Source organism: Ciconia boyciana, chromosome 8, assembly GCF_034638445.1.
Source record: "Ciconia boyciana chromosome 8, ASM3463844v1, whole genome shotgun sequence".
NCBI lineage: Eukaryota > Metazoa > Chordata > Aves > Ciconiiformes > Ciconiidae > Ciconia > Ciconia boyciana.
The window spans coordinates 18523803-18551594 of NC_132941.1; the positions used below are offsets into that span (position 1 = coordinate 18523803).

The 27792-nt window shown below is 37.1% G+C and overlaps 1 protein-coding gene across 6 annotated transcripts in view; it reads right to left on the reverse strand.

Moving 5' to 3' along the window:
• The window catches only part of OTUD7A (OTU deubiquitinase 7A), a 148537-nt gene that overhangs the window by 59363 nt on the left and 61382 nt on the right, over positions 1–27792 (reverse strand). For 4 of the 6 annotated variants that reach the window (XM_072870255.1, XM_072870250.1, XM_072870252.1 and 1 more), the window contains one exon: positions 16731–16863. The exons of 1 other annotated variant lie outside the window; for it this stretch is intronic. The gene's annotated coding sequence lies outside the window, so the exon portion shown is untranslated. Of the gene's footprint in view, positions 1–16726; positions 16864–27792 lie in introns of all 6 variants that reach the window. One more of the 6 variants, XM_072870253.1, reaches the window with a different exon arrangement.

The window sequence follows — 27792 nt, forward strand, 5'->3', positions numbered from 1 at the left end:
TGTCTGCCAGGCAAGCAAATTATCACTTGGTCACTCTGCCACTGGGATACTGAGGCCCATAGTCAGAAATTAGAGGGTAAGGAAGCCCAGCAGCTGGGATCCCTAGCTAAGGACTGGGGTATCGGGAAAGGGACTGGAAAAGGGACAGCAATCCACAGCCTCTGGAGGCAGTTCCTATTGAGTGTGAAGGCAAGGTATCCCCTCAAGGAAGATGTGTAAGCTACTAAGGCAAATGGACCACCATTGAGGAAGGTATCCAGTATCTGAGGGAATTAGTGGTGGTGGAGGTGATTTATAGCAATCTGGACAACAACCAGTCCTCCAAAGATCTGGACAAAATCCAGCGCATGTGGCGGAAGTTTGTATGGAACACACCGACACCATATGCCAGCACACTGGCAATAATGGACTGGACAGACATCAAAGTACCAACTGTGGATAGACTGGCCTGCCAGCTCTGGCATTTCAAAGAAAACCTCTCTTCCTCCACAAACCTGTGGGCCTGTGTCTACCTTGTGCTGCCTACCTTGTCCAGCCTCTTGGAGGATCCTTCTGTTGTGGGGTGTATGCTGAAGAACAGCAGGTGTTGACTACTACAATGAAGGTGCATGGTTGACAATATTGCACCAACCAAGAATTCCTGGTTCCCATACATGAGCTGATCAATTGGCAAGAGAGACAAGGAGTGATCAGCAAGACTCGCTTAGCCTGTAATAGTCCCATACGGCCCGCACGAAAGTCTGATGGTGGGTAGAGGCTAACGGTGGACTACTGCAGCCTCAACAGTCATGCCACCATTGTGTGCTGCTGTACCGGCCATGCTAGAACTCCAATATGAACTGGAGTCAAAGGCAGTCATCAAGTGGTATGCTGCAACTGACACTACCTATGTGTTCTTCTTGATTCCTTTGGCAGCAGACTGCAGGCCACAGTTTCCTTTCACATGGAGGGGTGTCCAATATGCCTGGAACTGACTGCCCCAGGGATGGAAGCACAGCACTACCATTTCCATGGATAGATACAGATTGCACAGGAAAAGGGTAAAGCCCCCGAACACCCACGGTACATTGACATCATCATCATATGGGGCAACACAGTGAAAGTGTTTGAGAAAGGGAAAAAGAATAATCCAAATCCTTCTGAAACCTGGTTTTGCCATAAAACAAAGCAAGGTCAAAGGACCTGCACAAGAGATCCAGTTTTGGGGAATAAAATGGCAAGATGGACATCATATCCCAATGGATGTGATCAATAATATAACAGCCATATTCCCACCAGTTAACAAATAACAAACACAAGTTTTCCTAGGCATTGTGGTTTTCTGGAGAATGCATATTCTGGTTACAGTCAGATTGTGAGTCCTCTGTATCAAGTGACATGTCAGAACTATCTCAGCTGAGATAGTATGTGCAGTAGCCCTTTGGCCAGTTGAGCCCTGGGCCTCAACTGGAGCCTATGGTAGAAAGCACTCAGAGAGACTCAAGGTCAATCTGTAGGGTTTTGGAGCCAAGGGTACACAGGATCCAGGGTACTGGGTATGTTTCTAGCTTCCTCTATTGTAGTATTTCTACAGTTGAATTTTCAGCAGAGAAGCCACCTCCACAAACCATATCAGAAACACCTGCAACAAATATACAGTATAAACACTTGGATTGACTGAGGCCCAGCTGGGAGAGGCAGAAAGAAAGGGTCTGGCAGGATTTCGCCCGTTCTTCTTCTGAGAGATGCAATTAGAGTACTAGTTAATACAATCAGGGTACACAAAGGTCTTCACTGTTTTTATATCTAATTCCCCATGCCTCCCCAAAAACCCCCACCCAACCCAGCCTTCTATCCATGGATTTCTGAAGTAGTTAGTATTTAATACCAGCTTAACCATAAGAGAAAAGCACCAACATTTTTTCGCAAAAGTGGAGGATGTCAGGTTTCCTTCCTGGAAGGATTTGCCTGTCCCGAGGCAAAGTGACAGCAGCTTACTGTGAGAAAACCAGCACCACACCAATATGTCACTGCACTGGGTGTCGGTGGCCAGGTTCTGGTAGCGGAGGGTGGCCGCTGTGAGGAGAGGTCAGGGCTGCTTCGTGCCGGACTCAGCCGGTTCCAGCTGGTTCTGGCCGGCTCTGCAACAACCCGCAGCAGGGCCCAGCTGAGCCCAGCAGCCAAGCTGGTGGCACCTCTCTAAAAACGGTCCTACTTCACAGGAAATTAGAAGGTTGATTTTAAAAGGAAGAGGAGAAAGGAGCGGCTGATATGACAGTAATTTATAAGTTTTGTTTTATTTGTTTTATTATTGCTTTATTTTGTTGTATGGTCATTTATTGATGACCAATACTGTAGATGCTGTATAGTTTTTACTGTGTTTTTAAACAGTGTGTGGGGGGCAACCTTACTGGGGTACTCTCTTTGGGGCACAATCACCTAGGGACCCGTTAGGAAGCAGATCGTGTTTTGCCTCAAGTGACATGTGACAATGTCTGGCATGGGAGTTTTTCTTGCCAAATCCATGGCTAACAAAAATACATCTGCCCTACTGCATTTTGTACCTACTTTTTTATTCCTGAAAAAGTGAAACCCATCCTTCTAGGCAATGTTCTCTACAAATATCAAATAAAAATTAATGCAGGCACTTCAAGAGTAGTTGGTGCTAGACAAGCTATTAAGACAGCTGGCATTCAAAACACAGTTATGCTAAAGATATCTCCGTGCTTCTACCCTGCCTGCACTGCTGCAGAAATAGTGCAAGGCAAAGAAAACAGGATGAAGTTAAATGATACACAACATAAGCAAAAGCGTATGTTTTACTTTCATGCTTGTTATTCATCATTGGTCAAAGTTTACCTTTGAGCATGAATTAGATTTTTCCTGTTAATTCCTCCTCACAGGCTCAGTTGCAACTTTACCACATGCCAAGGGTAAGGACTAGCGTGGAGATTTCCTACTGGTAGCAGATGATACTGGTTGGCTCTTGCTTGTACCACAGCTACAGAGAAATAAACTGTGAGAGAAATTGGAAACCAGTTGATTTCACTGTTCCCCAAATGAAACACAGTCCTTTCCTACTCCATGTGCAATTACCTGATTATATTTAACCTTAAAAATGGAATGCCTTTGCTTTCTTAGAAATTGCCTCATTCTGCAAGTATGTATCCCAGGTAGAATACAAACATCATTTGCCCCAGGAGGGTGGGGTCCTTCTCAGCCCCATCCATGATGACTGCCTGCAAAACCCAACTTACTCCAACAAATTGAAAGTGTGTGGGATATGGTTACACAATTACATGTTTTTCAGAATCAACGCAGATTACGCTGTTGCTAATCCTACCCACTTCATAGTCTTCTGGCCCCTACACTATACCATTATATGTTTTATACTGCTTCTACATTTATGCTTTTATACTATTTATACAACTGTATGATTATGTTGTGGCCACACTGGGATAAAAGGGGAGATGATCCTTTCCCCTCTATTCAGCCCCGGTGAGACTCATCTGGAGTGTTATGTCCATTTCTGGCTCCCCAGCACAAGAAAGACATGGACATACTGGAGCAAGTCCAGTGAAGGACCACAAACTGCACATCTGGATCACCACTGCACAAGGGAAACACTTCTACAATGTAACATAATGAAGATGTAGTAACAGAAGGAAAGCCAGAAATATTGAGGTGGCTAGTTAAAAAGGGAAACAGACACTTCAGGAAGAGAACTACCTTAGTGGATTATGGCCGAATTTGGCAACTGAGCTTTGTAGCAACTGAATCTGTTTCAATGCAAATGCAGGACAAAAATGCTACTTTTATTAAAAAAAAAATAAATACTCATACATAGATCCACTGTACTAAACAGCACTAACATCCATAGAAAAAGATCACAAGAAACTGAATACAGTTAATTTCTTTAGTGAGTAGGAGAAAGAATGAAATAAATCTTAACCGTCAGGATGGAAGCATATGGATCAAGCTAAAAGAGCCGGCTGCAGGTGAATGATGCAAAGCATTAGTGAATTTCAGACAACAAAAGTGACTCAGTAGTATAATGACTGCTAATTTAAAATGCACCAGCTGGGTACTCAAGTACAGTCACTATATGTGGGTGCTAGACTCCTCATAAATTTGGAAAACTGAAGTGCATATCAGTCTGAAGAAGTCAATTCATGAGTTGTCTCAGCATCAGCATTATTTCAGTATTTTCAACAGTAGTATTGAAAGATACCCTTTTAACAGCAGAAGACAAGACCAATCTCTTTCTGCATTTATGACATCACCCATCACCTCAGACTTGCCTCCTGATTACATGATCATCAGAACCCATACAGTAACCATCTCAACAGATGCATTTCATTCTTAACTCATCCCAGCAAGGGTTATGTGAGCTGCCTGTGAAGATCTTTTCTACAAAGGAGGTTCTTTCTGGTAATGAAAAAGTTCTCTGTCTATATATAGAAAACTGGTAATATCTGTGCATTGACAGCTGATGAAAACACAGCTCATGTGCAACAGAGCCAGAGATAAGGCTAGCTGTTGTTTTACTGAAAAACAATAATTTAAAATGAAATACTATCCAGGTTCCATTATATAATGATAAATAGCTGTACAGGTAGAAAACAACTACCTTGTATTAGGTGCCAAGGAAGCACACCCAATCCAGACCTTCCAAATCCACGATAGGGTCAGGAAAATGTTTCCTAATTGAACACTCCCTCTGTACCTGTGCACTATGCTATATAATTCTCTAGGCTCTGGGTCCTGCAACTGTGCTTAGAACACCTGCACAAAAATATCCATGTTATTTAATTCTTCCTATTACACATCAGACCTAACAGCACAACACAGATTAATAGTGCTTATTCAAGCAGATGTGTCTCAAAAGATGGAAGAAATCAATGATGAAACATGTTAATGAACGTTAAAAATGAAAGAAAACAGAACAAACCCACCACCAATTACCTGAAGTAACACTGGGTCACTGTGTTGGATTACTTATAAATGAAGTAAGATCTACAGGACTGTGCTGACTAGAGCTGGACTCCTGCACAATTTCCATGCAAACTCCAAATTTCAACTGAATTAAGCACATCTAATGCTATAAGAGACAACTAAAATCTCTGCTACACATGCAACTGAGGAGCAACCTGCTGTGGAAACTCATTCCTCATATACTGGGTAAGGCCTCACAAAGTCCCTGAAACATTATAAACTGAATGTGGTGCTACCAAACCCACAAATATTAGCAGCGCTAGTAAAAAAAACAACAAAACAAAAAATCCCCCAAAACCCCCAAAGACCCCCCCCAACCCTCTCCAAAACTGAAATACTAGGTTTCCTACTATAGCAGTATTTTACTAACTGTTAGTACTAACTACTAACTATGTACTATTTTTCTTTTTTTCATGCAGCAAACATTACCTCTCTACCCCATTTTGTAGTCATAATTATCACAGGTGGCAGGTGGTCTGACTGTTACTTGTACTACCTCACCCTGAAGAAAAACCTTTACAAAAAGCCTGAACTATGCATGCTCTACACTCTGAAAGCAATGAGAGAGTTGGTAGGATCATCCCTGTATACATTTGAACTAGCACTATTTTTTTCTCCAGATGGACTTGTTTTCTCAGCTCTCTAGAATTTAGAGGGGGAAAAAAAAACAACAAACCAAAACCCAACCAAAAAAAAGTCTTAAAAAAATACCACCTTTGCCAGAAAACTACTATTATCTGTGAAAACCCACCCAGATGGAATAGTAAAAACTACTAATAAGAAAACAAAATAAATTGTAAAGGAGGAGGCAGTGACTCAGAAGCCAGATGGCTACCAGACTTACTGTTCTGAGCAGACGAACATAGTCTTTCCTCACCTACAAAACCAGCACCACCTTTGCTCTGGATGGCTAGTCAAAGCATTAACACAACTTACACTTTAAATATACCCACTTGCAGGAGATCTAACACAATCATCCATATTATACCCACCCGTCAATATGTATCACTCTTGTGGTCAACAGTATAGACACAAATACATACTTGCAGTTTTCCTTTCAAATGTGTCACACATGATACACAAACAGCACTTTGAACTGAATGTAAATGGAAACATCTTGACCCTCAAAACACAGTGAAGACCTTGGTTTTCACTCACTTTCTAGCCAAATATCTTACCAAAATAATTTTTTATGTATACAATACAAGAGGCAGTGAAAGGGAATAATCTGTTGTATATTGTAAGAAAAAGCATTTTAGAAGTATTTAAAGAAGAGATACTGATTGCTTCTAAATGTTAAGATGGGTTAATAGGACTTGAAATCAATTTAATAAAATCTCAGTTATATTTATCTACTCCTTTAAGTACCTCTCTCTTAAAACTCAGTCATACTTGGAAGTAAACATTCTTCATGTGAATCTAAATTTGGACTTCTTCAAAATCGAATAGCTTCATCCAGTTAAACAATATGAAGATATTTTTTTCCAAATAAGTGGGAACAGATGCATAGGGCTAAGTAATGAAGCAAAAGCAAGTATGTTAAAACAAATCCGATGCCTCCAGAATACAAATAGCTGACAAAACAGAAGTGAGGAACAGAAAGAAAACAGCGCACAAACAGTGCACAGCAGACAAACCCTCAGGAAGACATAATGATTAAACTGCAACTTAGATTTTTCACAGTTTTCAAAGAAAGGATGAAATAAGCACCATCAATAATATGCCCAGTCTCAGTGCTCCAGGAAGCCAGTAGAATGACACTCACCAATTGCATTAAACCAGTTTCCCCCTGCACTTTTTTAAATTTCCCTGCAGTGTGACAAGGCTAAATGCCTATTAACATTACTGATTCCTCTCAGCTGGTTTGGCAATATACAGGCTAAGCGCAGTCCACTCTTGTGTTGAATGTTCATGCTGCCTGTGTTTTGGTTGTGAAGGCAGAAACACTCTGTTTGTGCACAGCTCCAGACTTTGAAAGTAATTCTTTCTGACATGCCATATTTGATGGAGCATGTCATAATTTCTACAATCTTGACAATATCATGAAACTGAAACAATGCACCAAATAAGACCATTTCTTCTTAGTGAAACATTTACATTTTTTGAGCTCAGGCTGTGCAATTTCTCATTATTTTCTGCATGCAAAATGTATTTTCTTACAGTTTCACAGAGACTTTAATTTTTCAGTAAGCCAGAGAGTTTTTATTTGGTTATTACATTTCTAAAGCTGTTCTACTCTTCATTAGATAACACTTTGCCAAATGTTCATATACAAGAGAAAACCTATTAAGGGAAAAACTGTAATTAAACAATCAAGTCCATTAGAGAAGATTTGTTTAGAAGGGGAACATCAGCTTTAAGGGAACTGATAGTTAATGTAGGCACTCAGCTTTTCAGATTGCCTAGTAGGAATACCATGTATGTGTGATAGTAGTTAATTGTTCAGAGCATTTGTTACCCAGGTAAAAGGTGATTAAATATTAAGATACAGGACCAATCTGAAATATTGGATAATGCTCTGCCAAGAGTAGCTGAAAGGAACAACATTGAATTTCTAATGTTTCTGCACCAATGAAGACACAATCTTGTGAATACTGTGGTTTCTCTACAGGAAGACTACCTTATTCCCAACATGAAACTTCTCCCTACCCTTTATTTGGGTTAACTTCAATGTTATTTAACACACTACAACCTCAATTCAGTAAACTTTTTGTATTCAGAGTAACACTTCAATCATGCTTTGTTTCAGTGTTCCCCTGAATAGCTGGGGACTTTTATCTCTATGTTTAGATACATATATTTTTATTTCTGTACAGATATAGTCAGGTCTCCGTCCAAGATATAGTTGGAAAAATCAGAAACAATTACTCAAACATGTTTCTGTTTTCCAGTATTCAAAGTGGAACTAGAAGGTAAAAACAAAAGACAGATGTTGGCAAAGCCTCTTCTGGAATACTGGGAGCAAGTTCAATAACTTATGTTTCAGAGAGATCACCTCAGACTGAAACAGGTGAAATGAAAGGCTACAGATCATTAGAAGTTAAGTGTTTTATCTTAGGACAAGTCACTAAAAGAGCTTGGATTGCAGAGCCAATGAAACAAGGTTGAGAACTGGATTGAGACTGCTCTTCATAAATACACCAAGCCACAAATAAATATAGTCTGGAAATAAAGACAGGGCTCCCAGTGACAGAAGTACTGGGAACAATCTTAGAAGCTGGGGAGAAAATACTGAACTATTGTAAAAAACTAGAGCTACTTAATTACATGTAAAGTACAATACAACATCCTGCAGTAATAGGAAACCAGACTTAAAAAACTGGACAGTTTTCTTGCAATCCTATGGCCTGTTTTTTCCACTACCGAATAAGCTGAGTTTCTAGGAAACCCTTTCAGGGGTTATTCTCACTGGGCAATGGAATAAGATGGTCCTCATTGCGACATTAAAACAATTTCTATATGACAAAAATCTATATTGAACTTTTTCCCTTTCTCTCTGTAATTTCCACTTGGAAAATTATACAAGCAGTTTACACACACATAGGAATTTGCTTACTTCTGCAATAGGACATACACATATGGATAGGGTTTAGATACAGATGCAAAGAAAATATCAGAAGTTTAAAAGTGAGATTCTTCCTGAAAACAAGTTTATACAGTAATTTGTATTGGTGAAAAACAACACCTTGAATTCACAGCAGTATTTTATAATCCCTTTTCAAAGGTTATAGTGATTATACCTGAAGAATTGGCATAAGAACAAATTGTCTCTTTGGAAAAAAGTCTTCTCCTCCCTAGTTTCTGGTTTTCTAATAAACAAACATGTAGCATATATTAAAATATAGACTATATTGTAAATGTTTATCTTTCTATGTAAATATTGAGGATATAATACAGTGTATCAATAAAAAAGATATGTGATGGCCTCAACAACATGCTAAGTTTAGTTGACAAGGTTTTTTCCTCTGTAAAAAACCTCAGCGTTTTTTCTTTGACCCTTTTTTTTTAAAACTTACACTCCATTGATAAAACATGTAAGCACTAGCTATAGGAATTCACACATCTTTACTAAGCTGATGATAATTATACATCTGATAAGTGGTTTTATTAAAAAAAAAGCAAACAACCCCCCCCAAACAACCACTAGTATATAACTGTGTCGCTAAAAATGTAATCACATTTAATTTTTTTGGTTTGGAGCAAGCATGGCAAATGCATACACATTAAAGTGTTAACAGCTCACATAAAGGTAATGTTATTCTCTACATCTACAATTCTCTACCTTTCCAAGGAACTTAATGGCAAGCCAATGTTATTTTCCAGAACACATCTTGTTTTGTTCCCTGTCAACTAGACTGCTATTAATTCTTGGCGGGACAGGAAAAATTAATACTTTTTACAGGGATAAGAATAACTGTTAAAATATTAGACTCCAAATTCTAATAAAAATACGGGTTCAAGATACCAAACACTGAAGAAAAATGGAAGAATCCCCAAAGAGCTAAGCAAAGTGTGTGCAATGAGAAAATCTCATTGATGTTTTATAGAATTGTAACAGTATGGTGTAAACTGTAAGTGTATATTGAGTCACATTCATCTAAAGCACTTCTATACAAATCATTGTAGTAGCAGTTCAAAAACCTACAGAACCATGTGCTTAGTTTTAAGCACATGCCGAAATCCTGCCCAAATCAGAGATAAACAGACTGTGCTGCTTTGGTTCCCCAGGCAGTGTGATGAACCAATTGCTACTGATTTGCATCACCTGCCTTAGCATTTCTCCAAGAATTTTACAAGTTCCAAGTATCCTATCAGAGGACTGAAGTGTTTTTTCTTTTGTTTTTATTTCCCTCTAGTAATGAAGCTAGACCCGTTCTTCCACAGTCTGCATCACTGCCATTCAGTCCAAATTTCTACCTGGAATCTACAGCTGGGGCCCAGCTAAACCACTGTTTGCAACTCGGGCTGTAACACCAACTATCCAAAGACAGCTGTAGCCTTTTACTTGTAGGAGCAATACAGCTTTTGACATGATCATTCTTCCTTTGTTTCCCTTAGTACTTAGCACTCTCCTTGGTCTTTAGATCCTTCTCCACAATTTTGATTTACAGAAAGATAAAATAAATTAAAAAAAGAAAAAATCAAAAGCTCTCTTAGAGGACAGGGGGACAGCTGGGGGTAGAAGTGTTCTGCTTACAGACCACAGCATGGTCATTTAAGAAAGTGGAGACAGGGTATTTTTTGCCAACTGTAGAATTTGCTCACTGGTCTGAAATGCACTTTTTCCTCTCAGATTCACAAGGAATAGACTAAGTCAATTCTTCTTTTTCCTCTTAGACTATGCTCAGAGAATGACAGTTGAAGGTAAGAAGGATATTTTGTTTTGATTAGCAAGGTGGCAGAAGGCAAGTCTACTAATAATATCAATGCCCTATACATAAATGCAAATTTAAAAAACCAACCAACCAAAAAAAAAACCCCCAAACAGTCCACAGTCTTAAATTAGCACCTCAATAAACTGCACAGGCATGTTCCAACATGCTACTATCTGGCTTATTATTTATTTTGCACTAGGATGAAATCTGGCTGGTACCATCCAGCATAGCTGAATTTTTTGGTATGGATGACCAGACGTGGTCTGTCACCTTATCTCCTTTTGCAGCATTAGAACATATTTAAGCTTGAGAAACTTGCAAAATGATGTACACATACAAATCCTGGCTTTCCATGTTTCACTTGTAACTGCTGATCCCAGTCAGCCAGAAAATGCCACTTAGGATCATGCACTAGTAAAGGAGATATAGAAGTATGGAAGATAACACTGTCTTAACGCTTTGAACTTGTCTGCTGCAGATACCTTTAAACTTTTTAATCTAGCATGTTTCAGCAAGACTGACTATTCTCCTGCTACACCATCAAGATGGTCCTCTATCACTGACAGTACAGGGTTTGGCTTTACATACCTACCTAGCTGCTAATCCCGGTAGCTATCTCTGAAGGTATATTTAGTTATGGGCACCTCAGAGTGAACCCCTGCTTGTAACAGAACAGAAGTCAACACTTTTTTAGGTTGGGGCTTTTTTTTGGTTTTGTTTGTTTGTTTTTTGGGTTTTTGTGTGTGTGAAAATGATACAGCTAGTAAGTTTAAGTCATAAATGAACTAAAATATTGCTTCTTAATACAGTTTGTTGGTGTACAGAACTAAAGGGCAAGCAGGCAATCTCCCTGCATTTGCACAATGCAGATGAAGTTATGAAGTATATTCTTGTCCTGTTTGTTTTGAATCTATAAACTTTGCCTCCAAAAGCTACAGGCAACTCCTTGCCCAAACTTTGCATAATTATGCAAACAACTACTAATGGATAGTTAAGAATAATTACAAAAGTGTACTTCAAATTTTCAGCAAATGAAAAGGAAATAATTATATTCAGGACACTGTTATGAGTTAAACAGAAGCTACCTAAATAATCTCTTTACTGAAATGCTCACTCTAATTTATTTGAAAACCTCCAAATGTTTCTGAAAACATTAATTATTTTTAATTAGTCTCACATTTGACAATTTTTTCATTGTTCTTTGCTTGTTTCCGTAACCCTGAAGGTTTAAATTTTGGCAGTTTAACATCTATATTTGTTTAAATAGCAATGGATTAAAATATCTGTATGGCCCTTCATAAATTCATATCGCTTAGTTCTTATCTTCTTGATACATTTGTATACTTATAATTAAATGAATTTTACTGCTTGCAGAAAGAATAGCTTATTTTCTTATTTTTTCTTCGCCCTTTGAATTTAAATAGACCAGCAATTTGACAACTACATTTAATAGAGATTTGCTGTTATTCAAAAGGGGTTTTGTGTGTCAATAAGAATCCAGTATTTAGACTGCCACAAGCCATGTATCATTTGCAGATGAATACATTACCCAATCAATGCACTACCGGAGTGACTACACTAAATCAATAATGCTTATTTATGTATTACTTCTAAAAAATATATCCTTGGACAAATCTACCATAGTCATTATGTTAAGTCAAAACTGAAACATGCTAACTTTGAATTCTGAAAGGGAAAATTTCAGCAATAACTACCTTTCCCAGAGAAATAAAAAAAGAAAAGATTTTTCTTGAAAGGTGTCTACTTTTGCACGCAATTTTCTTCTGGGTTTTTTTGTTTGTTGGTTGGTTGGTTAACAAGTATTAGTATGACTATAATACTTCATCCTGGAAGCATGATTTTGGTTTTTTTTAAATCAACTAAAAAATAACCAGGAGGAAGAGCTCAATTTCAGAGAAATTCCAAAGCAGAAGCTACATAACATGAAGTCTTTTAAAATTCCAGCCTGACTGTTGACAGCTGTGTATGACATTGTGCAACTCTCAAAATTTAAAAGGAGAAATTATCTGGCAAATTACTCAACAGCATCTCTAGCTATGTGAAGAAAGGTGTACAGATTTGTAATTCAGTTTTATTTATTTACCATGATCCAGTAATTGGAAGGAGGAAAACAAACACAAGGTGTTCAGAGAAAAGTTATGTCAAAGAGGAGAAAGCAGAGGTAAAACATGACTGCACAGTCTAAAAAACCACACAGAAATCAGTTCATGCACATAAAGGTATGTAGCTAGTGCTACTCTAGATATCACATAGTATCTTCTGGGTTTCAGCTGCTGCTCCAGAAGTGTATGGGTCTGCGTCATATTTGGTAGTCCCATGTGGCTATTCCAGATAATACAGAGTTTTCGAAATAGCAATACATGTCTATGTGTAAGTAAGGTACCTGAATCACACCTGAAATACTGAAAGATCCAGGACTTGGGGATTTATTTATTTATTTATTTAAATGTCCACCTTAATTTGTCAAGACTGCACAAACCATAAATAAATACAAACAACTGGACAGAAATTCTGACATCAAGTTTCCCCAGAAAATTCTTAAGTTCTCAAGAAGGTTTTTTCCTAGACACGATGACTTTAGTTGGAAAGACACACAGTGTCTCAATAAACACATTAAAACAGAAGCTCGCTCTGTTTCCTAACAAAAGTAGCTTTCAGGTGATCGAGTGACAACCAACAAAACTCGTTACAAAGAAATAATCCACACCTTTTGATCACTCAGTATATCCTAGCTCCCTCTGCAGTGATTTCACTGTTCCCAGAGATTCCAGGCCTTCAACTTCTACAAAATCTCTCTAGTATTGCCCTAACTTGCATGGCACTGATGCTGCCTACCAGCAGGATACTCCAGCCCCCCAGAAATTCAGATTTGACTGTGAATCACTGGACACAAGGCAGCTTTTTCACACAATGCATAAAGCTGCTTAAGCACTCTCAGAACAGATCTCACAGATCATAGTGGACTTAATAATTGAAGTCAAGAGTAGATACTTATGCTCAGACTCCTATAACACAGAATTTTAAAGGCCAATTAAAAGAGAGCATATCTCTTAAGTATTTTACTTTTACACTTTGTATTCATCCCATTCAAATTAGATTAGAGATTATTTCGCCAGCCTTGCACCTGTTTTGTTTTAAACAGACTTTTATCTTCAAATAGCTTTCAGTTTTAGCTGCCAAGAATATAAAGGTGAAACCCAGTTTTCAATCTCACACTCAGAAGAACATCTTCCATAGAACTAAATGTATATTATACACTTTTATCAGAGATGAAGTGGACTTAAATTTTGCAATCTGTTTTGTACAACTAAGCCCATGCTGCTCACAGAACTCCAATGAAAGAAAAAAAGTATTATTCAGGAAACATACCTGTACAAACTGTACCATTTAAGCTATTGTACACTTCACCAAAACGCTCCTTAAAGCCTCTGTACTGAGTTAGGAAAACCAGCTCCAAAGTCATACAGACATCTTTAATCTGACTCCATTCCAATTAGCTCCACTTGCCTGAGTTCCACCACCAGAATGGCAAATCACTCCATTAAGAGGCACTGCATAATTACATTATAGAAGGGACATGTGGTCACAACTTATTTGCAATAATAATCACCCAGTTCTGCAAAATCCATAAAAAATGCTTCAGAAAGTTGCTGGATGGATAAGATCTTGACAGCTGATGTAGTTACAGTGATGAATTAAAAGGCATTAGTTGAAGCAGCCAAAATGATGATAACTACCTAACAAAAGGTAACATGCTCTAGACCTTATGGCAAAGTGGGGTATTTATATGTTAATTATAAAACGTGGACTCTCAAAACATGTAAGATAACAAGACAACATTTAGTGACTAGTACAATTATGGGCCATTCACCTTCTCACGAATAAAATATCAGAGTTATAGGAACAAAAGGTGAAGGACAAGAAAGAAGAAAAATAAAAGCACCAATCAGGCTTTATTACTAAGGTTTTGTCTACACAATGGGACCCAGGAAAATTAACCCAAATTAATTTAACTGGATTTGTCCATGTCCATTAAATTCCTTTGCAAACACTTTCATCTGGACGTAAAATGTGGCCTTGATTTGGTTTGGCTCATCTTGCCTTCGAAGTGAATTAAACTAAATTCACTGGATGCCGCTTTAATTAAGAATGGGAGAGTGCATACAGAGACTTGGTGGGATCTAAGCTGCCCTCTTTAAATTCCTACATTTAGTTCACTTGCATCAATTTTCCTCAGTATCTTCTGTAGGCAAGCCCTGAACTGATACATTAGACAGAGAAGTGAAAAAATAGAGAATGAGAGAAGCTATGCTTAAGAATCCTCAGTCAAGACACTAAACCCCTGCAGGAACCATCGAAGAAGAGCTATTATCCAAGAGAAGAGAATTATTCAACTATTTTAAGTTCAGTTCTAGGAAGAATACCACCAAAGTTCAGAGATCAACTGGGAAGTATTTTAAAAACGCAGCTACATTTCAGTTTACAGAAATGCTATTTATTTAAAACTTCTACTATTTGCTTATTTATTTAAATTATTTGAAGCTAGAGCTATTGATAAAGGACACCACTAAATCATCTTTTGAGGCGATTTATTTAAGAATTAGAGGTTACAACCTAGTATTGGAGGCTAAGATAAAAGAAAGCAGAAAAGAAAAATTGAAAAGATCACGCTGCGTTTAAGAGCTATGGCACACTCCCACTAAAGAAACATTAGGGAAAGCTAGAGACACTCAATACCTTAAAATATCCGAGTCCCCATAAAATCTTCTGAAACACCTACAGTCACCGATAACACTGGTAACAACTGAGAAGTCCTTTACTTGCACTCCACCACTGATGGCAGCCTAGCAAAAAGCACTGCACCAGTCCTATGTCAGATGCACATGCAGGAGGATTAATTCATCTGCTCAGATGTTCTGCTGGAACATTTTTACAACTGTATTTTCATGGAGCTTCAGAGAGTTTTCGTAACACTATTGTTCTTACTCAAGAATGATTACATTCTCAGAGGGAAAAAAATGTCATGGATAAACAAGAAGTCCACAGAAATAGGGGTCCAGAACTGAAATAGACTGACAAGCGGGAGACAGAGCCTTTCCAAGTAAGGATCCTCTACATCCCTTCATCAGTATTATTTCAGGATAAAACACCACCATTGCTATAATGTTTTTGCTTTCATATAGGACAACAGATAAAGAGAATGAACGTAAGGCAATTACAGTCTTTCCCTTATTTTATTCACAAGGGCCCTCATAGTGTGTTAATTATATTCTGGCAGAAAGCAGCAGTGCAAGAGATAAATGTAATGCCACTGATAAAATTGGAATTTCCCTAAAACAAAGACCTTCATTTTAAATCAAATTCAAGTATCAATTATTATTTTATCTGGGAGAGTGATAAACAAGTAGGCAGTATTATACTGTATTGGAAATATAACAATTAGGGTTTCAAATATTAATCTGAGACCTCTTATTAAGTGCAAGTTTCATTAAGTAACGTGCATCTCTTCCACTAGAATATAACTCTACAGAAGCAATATGAACAAACTAGATTTTTTCCTCATTCAGAATTTTCTCCTTATTTTTTTCCTCATTTATAATTTTTTCCTGATGCTGCAAGAAGATATTGTTTCCAAATATTGAACGTATTCATAAAGAAGGTATGCTGGCCAAAACTCTAATCTTAACACAGTTTTCTCTCACAAAAACATGGATCATATACTCTCCAAATACTCTGCATGCATAAAATTTACTTCAGTATGTAAAAAGCAAGATGTCTGAATAACCATTATTGCATATATATAACGTATAGTTTCATTAATTTTTTCAAGTCTGCGTTGCATTAAAAATGAAACACTTGAGCCTACAGGCACCACGAAATGCATGCAGCTCAACCAACACAATGAAGACCAGCTTAACCACTTGCTGTTTCTTACATTTTGAGTTATTTAGCACCCTATTTCTACATGGCAAATTCTAAAATTAATTGTCATAGCAACAGGAGTCTAAGTCTTCATTTACAATGCAGATAATCTTTTTGATCATGTTATTCGTGCATAACCCCATAGCTTCTGATGTGCAATGTAATGCAGTCAACTTTTACTGGGGAGTGTGGGGAGAGGAACAGAACACACAGGTATGACACATTGGCATACAGTGGTCAGGAAGCAGCTCAACCTCAACCTCTGCTTTACAGCAAGTTACTTCCTCCTATACTTGCACTTAAGAACAAACAGCTGCTGCTGAAAAGCCAGACTGCTAAGATTAATTCTCTTGTAAAGGCTGCTTATTCTTGAGCTGTAAATAGATACACAGCTGATTCAAGCTACCTTTAAGCAAGTTTTTATTTTGACTTACTTACAATAGACTTTAGATAAGAGTTCCTTGAGGCATGTGTCAGATGGGCGTTATGCTGCTGGTTTTTGGTGAGGAAAATAATCCATTTTTGCCACAGTAGAAGGTATGAATAAACAAAATTTTGTCCCCTGAGAAATCTGGAAAAAAGAAGTAGTGTATTAATCATTGTATTTATTCTATGCTATTTGAATAATAATAACTGCCAAAAATCAACTTTACCTTTGACCTTAGGAGCCTAATGGATGTATTACTCTCAATGCAGATAAATTACCATATATAATAATTTGCGTTAAGAAGATTACTTGGGCAAAACCCAGACAATTAAGAAAAAAAAAAGATAATTATGAATGTGCAAAAATATCCTTATAGCTATCCTATGTGAAAATGGTAATTCACACTTAAAAATTCCTCTAACAGTTCTCTTTCTTAAGAGTCAAACACACCTTTGGAAGTTTTTCTTCTCATAAGCTATTAAAACTTAAGGTAATGAACTAGTGAAGACTGATCCAGGAGAAGACTCAATTAGGATAGCCATTTTCTGTCATGGAAAAAACGGATAAACATACAAAGAAAGAAGGAACACTACTTTATTAATGGGATTTATTTATTTTTAAAAGGAACAGCATTTCCCTTCGCATATAATCTACTCCTGTCTCTTAAGTATAAACCCTGCTGCTTGCAAATACATAATCCAAATACTATAAGCTTTACCTTACTATTTTAAAAGGCACTTAACAACCAGTTTTACTGTTTCTGTTTTTTTTTTAATCCATTCACAAAACTCATAACCTTGTAACTGAGCTCAGCCTTATCAAAATCGGGATTTAACTGATATCTGCCCAAACCCTTTCACCACAGAAAACATTCCTTCCAATAATGCTTTTAAAACAGGTAGAAATATAACAAGGTCCACAATTTTTATGAATTTGTGAGAATTATGATAGGAAAACAGAACGTTATATTATTTCTCATTATCTCCTAGAATATATATGGAAATAACCAAATCTCAGTAAATAATAGTCCTTATGCAAAAAATCCCAGTTGTCTGTGCAACAAGTCAACTGTAACATGAAGTGTTTGTGAGCTAATATATAGTACTTAATAAGATTCCTAGCTTTTTTTTTTCCTTCACCATGATACATTTTAATGCAAGAATCATACATCTGGCAAAGAATGATCTTCAATTCTTTGTTGGAACTTACTTACCAATGTACCACATCAGAGATATCCTCATATGGAACTAGATTATTTTAAAGTTCAGAATAACATAAAAAGAATCATTTCATGCATTGCAAAGGAAATAAAAGCAGCAGTCAAACCGCATTTGCTTATGATCCTCATCTTTATTACCCTCAGAGAACTTAAGAAAACAACTGTAAAACCCTCATCAACTTAGAGAAGTAACTTTTAATAGCTCTAACACTTTCAAAGATAATTCAACTGCAAGGGATAGAAATAACCATCGAGTGTGAATATGTCTCAACATTTCCGTGTATACCATGTTAACAAACTGAAATATCTACACTATGAAACTCCTATTAGCTATGGGGGAAATAACTAAAAACTCTGTTATGCAGCCTTCAAAATCAAATGATGATGTTTCTGCTAAGGAGACGTAACACTTATCACTGCCCTGGAAATAAACAAGCAGTCAACATATATTCCTTTTTTCAGCTACATATTAACAAACAACGATTGAAACATTTTTATAGTTTTGTTTAACGCATCAGCTGCACAGAAGAACAAACCCTTTCCATCCAACACTCAACCTACTTCTTCAGTTGGAAGAGGATTTAATGTATGTGCTTGCAGTACATACTTTTTTTAGCAAATCATAGAATTGCTTAGGTTGGAAAAGACCTTTCAGACCTTTAACTGTTAACCTAACACTGCCAAGTCCACCCCTAAACCATGTCCCTAAGTGCCACATCTACATATCTTTTAAATACCTCCAGGGATGGTGACTCAACCACTTCCCTGGGCAGCCTCTTCCAATGCTTGATAACCCTTTCAGTGTACCATTTAAATGTACCATTTAAACTACACTAAAAATTATACCATTTAGTTTGCTGTTGTAAGTAAGTGATCTAAAAGATTACTAGGGATACTATGATTGTTAGGGCACAAGGAAATGCACATAGCTCAGCCCTTTTTGGCATTTCTCACACACACACACTGTAGCTTCAAGAATTTATTTAGTTTTCTGGGGTTTTGTTTTAGTTTTTATCTGTTTCACTGAACACTTTCTTTAACTTGATAGTACAGTGTGCAAAACTTCAAGCTTATACATAACTTTCAGTGAGATTTATAGCAGTTATTGCTATCCCTGCAAATAATTTCTTCAGTCATTCTGTGAAATGCAAGTTCTTCCTTACAAATGGCCTAGCGTATGGGAGATTATAATCATAATCTGTGTAGGAATTGAACATTAAGGCTCACTTAGATCTGAAGAACTTAATTTTGTTGTTATGAATACTCCTTCTGAAAGAGCCTTCTCCCTTCTCTTTACCCACTGAGTACAGAGCAAGCATAGGCTAAGGCAAGCTGCTATGAATACTCAGTTTAAGATCAACCTTAAATACTGCTTACTCTGTCTGTTGTATTCCCCTGTATAGTGGGACAATAAACTGAAGAATGCTCCCCATATGTCCACAACTTGGTCCATGACAAATTATACAGAGATATAAATATACAGAATAAAATTATCATTAGCTATCAAAACGTTCAGGGTGTAGAGTAATCTCAGCTGCAATTCCTTTATAATTCTGGGGAAAAATTTTGAATTTATCTTTTTACATTTGCATGGTTCCTGCAATGACTTCTGTGTGAAGTTAGCAAAGAAAATGAGGAAACAAAGATTAAAGATGCTACATATATATTTCAAAACAAATAACTTGATCTCAGACAGGTCTTTTGAGGGTAAGAAGGAGTCTTAGCAATATCAGCTGAGGCCAGACGGCAGTGTTCTTCATTAAGAATGAATATTCACAGTAACTTTCTCAGTTTTCCCCAATTTTTGTCTGACATTTCAAAGTAATCACTGACAAGGAGCTGAAGAAGCTTCCTCCACTCAGTTTTTAGAAGTACCTCAATTCTCTTCTGAGACTCTCATGCAATCCTTGTCCTAAACTCAAAAGGGATCCCATTTTCCACTTCTACTTCTGACACAGGACTGAAATACTTTCTACAATCTTCTCAGCAGCTTAGGACCAGCTACACAGAGTTGAAAACCTTCTTTGCTTATATTCTGTTGAACCTGGATCAGTGTCTCCCCACAAAGTCTCAAGTGTGTGCTCACTTCCATTATTTTTGTTTCATGCATACAATCTGAAGTAGTTTTAGGATAAGACAAAAACATTATCTTTTATAACATCAGCTTTGTGCTTAGTTTCTGTTAAGACTAGGCTTCTTCAGTTTAAGTTCTACATTCAGAACAAGGCCTTACCTACAGTTACATTGCTCAGTGGTTCTTTGCAAAGACTTCATTTAGCTTAAGCAACATATGAAGGAAAAGATGTCTATAATAATAAGGAAGCAGTAATATTTAAGAAGTGATAACAAGATCACCTGAAGGAAGAGGTTTTTATGTTAGAGATGGCCACTGTCAGTATGCAGGTCCTCTTAAAGAGAAATGACAAGCATTGAAAAAATTATTATTCTAGTTATGGGAAGTGGCTCTGCCATGTCCTGCAGATGTCTGTGTTGAAAACCATGGGGGAAGTGTGTACAAAATTTGACACACAGCATCTGTCTATAGCTCATCTACAAAAGATCTATGACTGGCTAATGTTTCTCGCAGACACCTTTGACAGTTATGTTATTCCCCAGGGTAAAGCAGCACTTTGGTGATCTTTTTAATGACCAGTTCTTGAGCACAGTCTTAAGTGCTAGCACAAACAGATTTTCTTTTTGTACTGAACCTTCATCACTTGAAATCTCTTTGTAACCACTGCATGAGAAACATCTATCACTTTATCTATGTTCTAAGTCTCTATAGTCTGTCACAATTTACTGATGAAGGAAAATATTTCTCCTCTAGATAGAAAAATTCTTATTTACCCTAACTAGTGGTTCTTCCATGTGAGAAATGGAACACATTTCTCCGCTCCTTGGCTTATGCTAGTTTGACTCAGGGAATGTGTGCAGTGGATTGAGCTGACAGAGATATGAAGGCAGAAGCTTAAAGGACATCAAAAGTGTTAGCAGTATGAGCTTCGTATAAATAGTCTTATTGATACAATTCTCCAAGCATCCTTTATCTTCTTGTACACGGACATTAGAGAAAGGCTCAAATGCTTAAATGTATGTCAAGTGCACAGTCAACACATTAAGAGTTCAGTATAGCCTTTTAAAATGGAGTCTTCAGATTATTCATGCCTTGAGGTAGACAATTCAGCTGCTATTTTAAACACAAGGCTTGACTGTCTGTTACTCTTCACTTTGCATTGTTCCTCACATCAAGACAAAACACATAATGGTGATTTTTCCATGTTCCCCTTGAAAATACTGATCCCACCAACTGGTTCATCCCACAGCTTCAGTGACAGACTGATGGGAAAGTTCCCTCTCTTACAAGTACCCCAAAAATAACTGCAGAATTGGACTTTCGAGATTCAGATTACATACAAAAAGCAAGTCCTTGTAAGTCCTTAGATGCATGTAGAAAGAATGTAGAAAGAATAGCAAGTTACTAGCTTGCCAGGCATTCGTATAATGTACTGGAATTCAACAGTAAGCATATCAGCTCAGTGTATACAGCAGCTAAATAAGCTACAGCAGGAAAGAGCTCACACAGACATATTATACAGCAAAACAGAATTGGTAATTTCCCCTAATCCTGTGATTCCCACCCTCATTTCTGTGAAACATGAAGTTCCTCAGTTATTGCATTTAGTTTGGAAAACTAAACTAAGAAGAATAGAAGGCTTAATTCTTTTTCCTACTAAAAACTATGCTTTAATGTCATCTCCAAGATTTTTAGAATAACTAGAGATACAAAGGAGAAAATAAAGATATGAGATATGGAATCTGGAATGATTCATTTCACAACATTTTGAAGATGCGTAATTTAAGTATAGCAACTATGTGTTTCACTTAAACTACGTAAGTAATTGACAGTCTGTGAAGAACCCATTAGGAAAACTGAAAACCATGCATCAGAACCCTAGAGAGAAAGCACTCCTCCTCTCATTTGAATAGTACAGAACAATATATCACAGATGTAGTATTAAAGGCCATTAAACAACTCAATAGCTATGCTGGTGGCTGAGCAGTCACAGCTTGTCATGTAGCTGATCAGAACCTGAATCTTGAACTCTTCCTCGTCTCAGGGTGTCAAGCTGTAGGACAGTCATGCAGTGAAGGTCATGCATCGCATTTTATACTGAGAAAGAAGTGAAATATGACTATAATCAACTATAATGGATACTAACCTGTTTTAAGTACTCTGAAGACACTCATTCCTACAGTCACTACATCAGGATTAAAGCACAATTCTTATACACCATGTTCAATTTTTGGAATCTTTGCTTATGTTAAAAATCTGCAGGTTAGTATCAGGGTTAGGGAAAAACACCATGCTTTTTTTAATTACGGTGTATTTCTAAAACTTTTTGCCAGGGTAGGGGAGGACAGAATGGTATAAGTGTGTTATTTTCAATGCCAACTCAAAAGATCACTTTTCATGGTGGAAAGGGAAAAATGTGGCAAGTTTTGTTCAACTATCTAAGCCGAAAAGTACCAACTCTGAATTAAGTCCTGAATAAATTGCTGAGAGCCATCCTACTGCAGTTGAAAAGGTCTCTCTTTTGAGTCCTAGGGAAAGAAATAATAGATATCTGTACCAAGTGAAAAGCAATGTCAAAGGAACACCTTGCAATAGGCTGAACGCCTCAAGTTTGGCCTACATGAAAGACTTCTACTGATACATAAAATGTTTCTTAAAGAGGAGGGTGGATTTCTCTGTGACCAACAATCACATGCAGCTACAGTTGCACTGGATAAAAAGTGTGCCTGATGATATAAATTAATTTGTTTGGAGGACTGCTATAATTGACAAAATCAAATCAGGGTTGACTTACAAATAAGTACCCACAGAAGGTGGATTTGCAATGCTATCTCTGACAGCAAACTTCTAGCCTCTGAGGATGTTAGCAGTATTAGTCCAGTTCATATGAGCAGCATATATTAATTTATATGCTGCTGTGAAGTACCAGTATAGAAATTATTTGAGAAGACAAGACATATGCTAACTATATTTTTCAAAACTTGTCAGAGACCTCTCAAACTCCAATTAGAGATGTCCTGGGGGGACAATAGGAAGAGGTGAAAACATTTTTCTCCAGTGAAATAACAAAACAGTGAGCTTGGTCATTTGTGCCTTTGTCCTGGCTTATTAAAGATTCTTCTTTTTTTTTTTTTTTGTCAAGTGACAACACAAAACATGCAGATAATTTTTAAAAATAAAGGCAAAAGCAGTACCGTACTATTATAATTCTCTGCGGTTGTCTTGGAATCTGTTTCTTGTTTGTGTTGTAACTCCTTTTCAGACATGCTTATACATACTAGCAAACTATAAATTTCACTTCATTTTCAAGCAAAATGGCTAGTGACATGTCTAGTGTCCAGTGTGGAAATATCTAGTATTAAGAATGGCTGTTCACTGAAACTTAAGGAAAATATAAGATGCCTTAAGCAGCAAGAAAATCCCTCTTTAATTTAGTCAAATCAATTTGGTAACATTCCGTATGTTTTCTCTTACCTGAAACAAGCTATAGCTACCTCTACAGTCATAAAAACTGATAATCTCTTTGCATTTATAATTTTTCCTGTAATTCAGGCAATATAAAAAAAAAAACATTAACAAGAAATACTTAGGCTCAACGAGGAGAACTGGAAGCTGATGAATCAAGGAAAGTGTTATAAGGAAACATGCAGAAGAACTGTACACAAAAAAAAGCATGAGCAACTAACAGATATTTGAAGTTTGATGTTAAAATAGTGCAGCCTGATTTTTGAGAGCTTTTGAACATTTCTGACCAACTTCAACAGGATTAATGGACATTCAACATCTCTAAGAAGTAGACCATTAGTTCTAATTGCCACTGTCGTCATCATCTATTATTACGTTCTATGAAAAGCAGGACACAGTTGGAATTAAATACCAGTGTGTGACACAGGAAATTTAGAAAGCCAGAAAAAAAAAAAAAAAAAAAAAGGAAATTGCTATTGATTGCAAAATAAGCCTGGGGGTGGGGGAATGAAACCCTCCACCACAGTGCATATTAATGTCTACAGGCAACAGCTAAAGAAAATAACAGTGCCTGGTTTTTTTTAACTTATGTACCAAATTCACATATGAAAACAGTGCCTGTAAACTAAATGAAGACCAATCTCTTCTGAAACAAACTGCTCATCATAGACTACTAGACAGAAAAGAGGGGAAAATACAACAGAATTTGTATTCTCCTTGAGCCTTAGTCAACAAACGCGATGACAACATCACTCTAAGGAATTAGAACATGTTTTGTAGAGCTTACTGCAAGCTTCAGCACGTATCTTTCAGTTCAATCTACTGCAGAAGGAATTATTTATATATTTTTTAAACATCTCAAACACATGGATTTCAGAAATACCTCTATTTTTGTCTGCTGTTTATAATAAAAAAGGCCTGGAAAGTAGAAAGATTTATAAAACAAAAATTCCTTGAAGCTATCCAAAGTGACATTCTCTTTCACACATTTAATTTTTTTGTCTTTATTTTAGAGACACATTGATCAAACTCCTCTGCTTTGCTGCTGATGTGAAGCTAAATGCATAGCAAAGCTGATTGGGAGTTGTTGCTGATTATTTTTAGAAACAATGTGTCATCACTTTGGACAATACACACTGTCAATTTATTAGAAGTTTTTCAAAGAAGAATGGCAGAAAATTGCTCTTCCTGACTAGCAGGTCTGCTTATTAGCCAGAAAACCAAGGAAGAAAGAAAGAAAGAATCCAAGAGTAACAATTCTTGGTTCAAAATAAAAAGATGTGGAGGTGGAGCAGGAATGATTTCAATGATGATCTATAATTTCAGTTAGGTGTCATATGAAATACAAATGGCTGGGGGGGAGGGAAGGGAAAGAGAGAAAACCTATTATTTGATGCGGGGAGTTGGTCCCACAAGAACAGATCAGTAGTGTTTGGTAAGACAGATACTCAACAAACAGGCAAGACCATAGACCACATAAATGGGAAAAAAGGGAGAAAAAAAAAAAAATTTTGCTTGAAACCCTGTTCTTCCATCACCTGCAAAAAATGAGCTGATCAAAATGGTGGCTTAAGGAGTGACCAACCACAGTGCAAGAAGCAGAGAAACAGGGTTACTCTCATTTCCCTGTTTAGTTTTGCAGAAACCTACTTGAAAAATTATGTTTTTATTGTTTATGTCAGTCACTTTCCACCAAAACAGTCAGTTTGCTAGACAATGAATACGTGCAGTATTCGCTCATCTGAGACAGCTTTTCTTTTATTTACAAATGTTTCGGAAAAACATCTTGCTTTTCAGTTTGCTGAACCAGTCAATTAACCAGCAGTATTCTCCATTTCATGACAGACATAATTTCTTGGAGCTGCAGTCAGTAGACACTGAAAAGCAAACCATCTATGGGGAGCTCATAGTACTTTAAAATGTAAAAAGGTACAAGCTGAACTTTATCTAGTGGATAATAATTTGTTTTTTTCAAGCACTAGTATCAAAGTGGTGGTGTCAGGAAAAAAACAGGTCATTACCATCAACTAGTCAAATATTTAAACTTGAATCTGAACTAAGCTCATGCCACCAGTATTTGTGTTTTAATTAATATAGAAATGGATCTGGTTATATGCAACTTAATATATGCAATTCAAACTACAGAGCAGCTACTATTTTCTTACGTGTAACATCAATGTTTTCTATGATGATGATCTCTAAAGACTAGAGGCTTTAACAAAAAGGAAGAAAAAACTCCACTTTCACAAACAGATTTCATCCAAAAGATATTTATCTGCAAAGAACTTCTCGGGCAACTTCAAACAGTCCTGAATCTGACCTGTGATTTTTTACACAGCTTATGTGACTGAATATCTAGTCCACATATACAAATCCACATCTGCTTGATTAAATTAGACTGTCAGTCTCCTAAAGTAAAGCCATAGCCAAAAGGCCTAAAATTATGTAAACAACCTCCAGCAGGAGGTTGAAAATCTGGCTCTATTTTCTCTATAATTCACATGATAGAATTAAAAGCTCTGAGTAGCATGCCCTCAAACAGAAAGACATTCAGAGAATTTACATTACTATTGTCATTGCTACTTAAAGATAAGCAGTAAATTTTCCCATAATACTTTACCTCTTAAAAGTCAGACACTTTCTAGAATGTCACTCCAGCTGGTGTCACCGCTGAAAGCTGACCTGGGAAGACTTCCTGAACCTACCAGTCCTTTTCCAAACCACTACAAGAATTTACTAAGTGACAGATTTCCTCACGTTGTTCTCTGTTCTTTCCATGAACTCATCTATCCACTAAACACTACTGAGATGAAGTCACATGCATCTGTGGAAACAAAGACTTCAGCAAGGGCTTTTTTTTCCATATGGAGACAAAATTTAAGAACTGGTATAGCTGAAGTGCATTAAGTTTCGTACTGGTGAAACCTGGCTGAGGAAAGGACCTGAACTGCTAGAATTATATCACTTTGCCGCCCTAACATAGAAAAGAAGTAATGAAGTAATGTTCGCAATGAAAGGATTGCAGATAGATCAATAGACTCACCTTGCCTTGGCTGAACGCAGGAAAAATGCAGAGTATACACTGCTCTAAAGAGTGCTAATGGGGGTAAGGAAGAGCGGGGAGGAACTGCCGTCGCTTTTCTTCTCCCACAACTGTACTTCAAACAGTCTGAAAAAATACTGAAATCTTTTTCAGCTATCTTGCTCACTTTATGTAGAGGCATAAAGATGAAATTTGGGGTTTAGTTGTCATAGCACTTTTGCTCTCACTTCTCTCAACTTTCTCCTGGACATGACTAAGCTGACTAGAACATCAAACAGCACAACACATACTATTTACTCTGAAGAGAAATAGTGAAGAGTGAAGATAAATACTTAAGTTTTATACATCATTTACAATTTGCTGCACTGCTTCAGTGAAGAAAAAATATTCTTGTATGCAAAATATTCAAGTATTCTTGCGCAAGGACACTAGGCCTTAAAAAAAGAAAAACAGCATTTTGATTGTGAAAGCTAGGAATAACCTTCATTATAAGAGCACACTAGAAGCTGCGCTAACAAGCATAAGCATGATAAGCAACATACAGTCCTGTGACCTTCTGGGTTTACAAATAGCTCCAACATTTTTCAGAAACAGGAAGCAGCTCTCAATGCTGGAGGTGCCAATATCTTCAGTTTTGTCTGGACCCACCTATCTACCTTTAGTTAATAACAACATACAAATACCAGCATGTTTTGAGGCACAGTTAACATCTATGAATTCAAAGAATCAATAAATCAATTCCAGATGTAGAAAACTTATTTGGAAAATCCTATCAGCTTTGCAGGAAACTGTTCTGTGAGCAGCAGAAAGAAGGAAGCCTCGTTTTCTTTGGATTTCTGTCCTTAATATCCTAAACTTCTGCAGCCACCAGCACATCCCAGAGTTAGTCCAGAACCACGTATGCACTAGACTGTCCAGACAACTGCTGTCAAACAGTGTAGAAAACAGTACAGTTCTAGTTTCAGTCTTTCTTCTCCACCAGCCACAGACTTTCACAAATTTTGTAAGAATTTTATTAACTTTGACAATTCTAACTATTTTTCAAATTGTACAACAGTTTCAGGGGAACTGAGAAGAATGATTCACAAATGGATGGGCATAAGTCTCATTAGAGAGACTGTCAGAAAAGCAGGCTAAAAATGTATTCCCCTTTTTATGACACTTGATATCAGTTCAAGACTGCATGCCTGTTGCGCTTGCTAGCATAACATTATCCAGTGATGTCTGATTTCAAAACTTCATTTCCAGCTCAGCATAACCCTGGTTTGTCAA